Consider the following 5,679-nt stretch of genomic DNA (forward strand, 5'->3'; position numbering starts at 1 on the left):
AAACACATAGCTACTAGTACATACCCTCAACCCCGAGGGTGAACTACTCCCTCCTCGTTATGGAGAGCGCCGGGATGATGAAGATGGCCACCGGTGAGGGTTCCCCCCTCCGGCAGGGTGCCGGAACAGGGTCCCGATTGGTTTTTGGTGGCTATAGAGGCTTGCGGCGGTGGAACTCCCGATCTATTCTGCTCCCCGAAGTTTTTAGGGTATATGGGTATATATAGGAGGAAGAAGTATGTCGGTGGATCTCCGGGCTTTCCACGAGGTAGGGGGCGCGCCCAGGGGGGTGGGCGCGCCCCCACCCTCGTGGGCAGCCCGGGACTCTCCTGGTCCATCTCCGATACTCTGTGGGCTTCTTCTGGTCCAAAAATAAGTTCCGTGAAGTTTCAGGTCAATTGGACTCCGTTTGATTTTCCTTTTCTGCCATACTCTAAAACAAGGAAAAAACAAAAACTGGCACTGGGCTCTAGGTTAATAGGTTAGTCTCAAAAATCATATAAAATAGCATATAAATGCATAGAAAACATCCAAGGTTGATAATATAATAGCATTGAACAATAAAAAATTATAGATACGTTGGTGACGTATCAAGGGACGATAAGGTGTTTGAGGGGCGCCTCAGTGGAACTGCTTGTTCTGCTTCGAGTACTTTCTCTACGGCGAACGACCACCTTTCACCACCATGCTCGAAGACGGTGTCGTACTAGATTTTTTGGTGCCTTCGTATGCTCTCTGTCTGTCTCTCTCTCTATCTCCATGTACCATTGGTCCATATGCATATGCTCTAGATGTTCCTAGTCCGTTGTATGTGATTTTCCATGCCAGTAAACTTTTGATGATGCTAATCTAGAATAAGCTTAAACAAGATATGCCTAGTTCCCTAGCGATCCAAAAACCATATATGTTTAAGCGATTTTCATTTACTGGCTTTGCTAATGCCCTCAAATCGAGTCTGGGTACTCACTTCAAGAGATGGCAACCCAAAAGCACCCTAAGGCTCACCGCTGCAAACATGTGTTGGGTTCCAGCAGACATTCTGAGTGGACTACTTACTTCTGATCAAGATGAAGCATTCTCGAGACCATTGTAATCTTTGTGGGTGATGTCACAGGTAATGTTCAAGAAAGCGGTAAGCGTAAGCGGAGTGGATGGCCACAACTTAGAGCAATGACAGCTTAAGCGCAGCTTAACCGGGATTAAGCATTTTTTTAAAATTGGCCGGAATTTGGCAATTTTTGAATAATATGCACAAGAAAACAGGAAATATAGCACATAGGCAACTCAAAAATCTGAAATAGCATATAAGGTTGAGGTTCAGTGGTTCACAAACCACAACAAATCACACATAAAGATAAGGTTTAGTGGTTCACACAGCAAGCATAAATGCAAAATATTGTCTTAGAGCATATAAGATAAATGGCAACTACAACCAAGCAGGACCAACAATAGCCAAATAGCAGCAGCAGCCAAACAGCAGCAGCAGCAGCAGCCAAGTAGCAACCAAACAGCAGCAACAACAAGCAGCATCAGCAGCAGCAACCAAACAACAACAGCCAAGTAGCAGTTCATGACTTCATGGATCAGTCCTCATCCTCATAAGTGCGCCCAATCACCACTTCATCTTCATCATCCTTGTACTCTATGTCCTCCTCCTCTGAATCTATCTCCTCTACTTCTTCTTCGTCTGACTCAAACTCTTCATCATGGAGATCTCTAACCCTTGCACTTCGACAAAGCTCAAGTTGTTCACTGGTTCCCATAGCATCTCCAACCACACTCCAAGGTATGCCATCTACTCCCTCACCTCCATCTAGAAACACCATGAAAGCATGATCATCTCCTCGCTCAAACAAGAAGCCTTGTGCTTCGGATGCATCAGTACCGAGGAGAACATCAATGTTCTTCCCCTGCTTGATCTTTTTCTTCTTGGATAATAGCCTTGAGTTGAACTGGATGTACACAAGATGATTGAGGCGACCTGTTGTAAGTTTGTTTCTCCTCTTGGTGTGTATCTACAAGTGCCAATGCTACTAGTCAGGAACTAGTTAATGTGAACTTGACAAAGCATTGGAACAAATTCAGCTTTGAAAACTAACCGACTCAAAACAACTCCAATTTCTCTCATAGTCGGAAGAACTTGAGGTCAATGAAAGGATCTTCATAGCCATATCCTTCAGCCCTGGTGTCTCACCTCCATACATTCTCCACCAAGCCACTAGCAAGAGGAATTTTTTCATAGTCAGGAACTTATAATACTATAGGAACTTGAGTACTGGACAAAATATGCAACTAAATGAAAGTTTTGCAAGTAATTGAAGGAAATATGCCCTAGAGGCAATAATAAAGTTGTTATTTATGTTTACTTATATCACGATAAATGTTTATTATTCATGCTAGAATTGTATTAATCGGAAACTTCGTACATGTGTGAATACATAGACAAACAGAGTGTCCCTAGTATGCCTCTACTTGACTAGCTCGTTAATCAAAGATGGTTAAGTTTCCTAACCATATACATGTGTTGTCATTTGATGAACGGGATCACATCATTAGAGAATGATGTGATGGACAAGACCCATCCGTTAGCTTAGCATTATGATCGTTTAGTTTTATTGCTATTGCTTTCTTCATGACTTATACATACTCCTCTGACTATGAGATTATGCAACTCCCAAATACCAGAGGAACACCTTGTGTGCTATCGAATGTCACAACGTAACTGAGTGATTATAAAGATGCTCTACGGGTGTCTCCAAAGGTGTTTGTTGATTTGGCATAGATCGAGATTAGTATTTGTCACTTCGTGTATCGGAGAGGTATCTCTGGGCCCTCTTGATAATGCACATCACTATAAGCCTTGCAATCAATGTGACTAATGAGTTAGTTGCGGGATGATGCATTACGAAACGAGTAAAGAGACTTGCCTGTAACGAGATTGAACTAGGTATGATGATACCGACGATCGAATCTCGGGCAAGTAACATACCGATGACAAAGGAAATAACGTATGTTGTTATGCGGTTTGACCGATAAAGATCTTCGTAGAATATGTAGGAGCCAATATGAGCATCCAGGTTCCGCTATTGGTTATTGACCGGAGATGTGTCTCGGTCATGTCTACATAGTTCTCGAATGCGTAGGGTCCGCATGCTTAACGTTCGATGACGATTTGTATTATGAGTTATGTGTTTTGGTGACCGAAGTTTGTTCGGAGTCCCGGATGAGATCACGGACATGATGAGGAGTCTCGGAATGGTCGAGAGGTAAAGGTTTTTTTTTTGAATTTTTTTTTCAAAATTTTGGATTTTTTTTGAATTATTTGATGATTTAGTCTCTAGTCACCTCTCTTAACTGCTCAAGTGTGGATCACTCATTCCAAATCATCTAACTTCCCGACCGGTCACCCATCCCTCTCACTACTCCAGCCCGAGCACGCTTAACTTTCGGGTTCTATTCTCCTTCGTTTCCGAGTCTGCACTTGTTGTTTTCCTAACAATAGTAAGATGTCAATCCTATTAACCCTCAGGAGTTTAGCTTGAGCATGAAGTCACACATTTCACCGTTTGAGTTTGAAACTATTATTCTAAAAAACAGTAATTATTTAGTAACGCTAATATTTCATGAATAAGTTTGACCATAGTTTGACCAGATTTGACCAAAATTCAAAAAATTGAAATAATTATTTAGTAACACTAATATTCTTGAATAATTATGTAGTAACATTAATACTTCTTGAATAAGTAGTTTGACCAGATTTAACCAAAATTTTTTAAACAAACTAAAATTTGACCATATCTTTTTTTCCTTTTGGAATTTGAGGATTCTAAAAAATTCCAAACAGGCCGTAGACGGTCTCCATCGGATGCTGATTTTCGTGCTGAATTTTTTGATATATTATACGTTTTTTCCGACATCATATGCAAAAGTTATAGCCGTTTTACATTTTCCCGACACTTTTTGGAAAACATGTCCAAATTGTAGTTTTTAAATTTTCCTAACTAGTAGATGTAGTAATATAACTACCTCTCGAAGGATTTTATTTTTTGAAGTTTTTATCATTTTCTTTTGATTTTTTTAGAACTGAAATGGCGACACACGGGGGGGGGGGGGGGGTAGAGTTTGAAAATTGCCCTATAGTGCCGGTTTGTGTCACAAACCGGTACTATAGGTCAGACCCCTTTAGTACCGGTTCGTGGCACGAACCGGTACTAAAGGTTAGACCTTTAGTACCGGTTCGTGCCACGAACCGGTACTAAAGGTGATCGTGGGGCCTCGGCCTGACGCCAGCCTGCCACCACCCCTTTAGTACCGATTCGTGCCACGAACCGGTACTAAAGGTTCAACACGAACCGGCATTAATGCAAATCCGTTCGAACCGGCACTAATGGTACCATTAGTACCGGGCCAAAATCAAACCGGCACTAATGTGCTTCACGTTTGACCCTTTTTCTACTAGTGTAGGGAGTCCTAGTAGGCCTCCCCACACTTGGCGCGCCCCTAGGGGGCCGGCCTCCTCCCTCTCCTCCTTTATATACAGGGGCAGGGGGCACCCCAAAGCACATCAATTGTTCCTCAGCCGTGTGTGGTGCCCCCCTCCACAGTTTACCACCTCGGTCATATTGTCGTTGTGCTTAGGCAAAGCCCTGCACGAATCACATCACCAACACCGTCGCCACGCTGTCGTGCTGACGGAACTCTCCCTCAACCCTCTACTGGATCAAGAGCTCGAGGGACATCATCGTGCTGAACGTGTGCTGAACACGGAGGTGCCATACGTTTGGTACTTGGATCGGTTGGATCGTGAAGACATTCGACTACATCAACCGCGTTACCAAACGCTTCCACTTTCGGTCTACAAGGGTACGTGGATACACTCTCCCCTCTCATTGCTATGCATCTCCTAGTTAGATCTTGCGTGATCGTAGGATTTTTTTTGAATTACTACGTTCCCCAACAGTGGCATCCGAGCCAGCTCTATGCGTAGATGGTATATGCACGAGTAGAACACAATGAGTTGTGGGTGATAATAGTCATACTACTTACCACCAACGTCTTACTTTGATTCGGCGGTATTGTTGGATGAAGTGGCCCAGACCGACATTACATGACTGCGTTCATGAGACTGGTTCTACCGATGTGCTTCGCACATAGGTGGCTAGAAGGTGTGTGTTTCTCCAACTTTAGTTGAATCGAGTTTGACTACGACCGGTCCTTGTTGAAGGTTAAAACAACATACTTGACGAAAAATCGTTGTGGTTTTGATGCGTAGGTAAGAACGGTTCTTGCTAGAAGCCTGTAGCAGCCACATAAAACTTGCAACAACAAAGTAGAGGATGTCTAACTTGTTTTTGCAGGGCATGTTGTGATGTGATACGGTTAAGACGTGATGAGATATATATTTTTGTATGAGATGATCATGTTTTGTAAAAGTTATCAGCAACTGGCAGGAGCCTTATGGTTGTCGCTTTATTGTATGAAATGCAATCGCCATGTAATTGCTTTACTTTATCACTAAGCGGTAGTGATAGGCATAGAAGCAATAGTTGGCGAGATGACAATGATGCTACGATGGAGATCAAGGTGTCAAGCCGGTGACGATGGAGATCATGACGGTGATTTGGAGATGGAGATCAAAGGCACAAGATGATGATGGCCATATCATGTCACATATTTTGA

This window comes from Triticum aestivum, chromosome 7A (genome assembly GCF_018294505.1).
Source record: "Triticum aestivum cultivar Chinese Spring chromosome 7A, IWGSC CS RefSeq v2.1, whole genome shotgun sequence".
NCBI lineage: Eukaryota > Viridiplantae > Streptophyta > Magnoliopsida > Poales > Poaceae > Triticum > Triticum aestivum.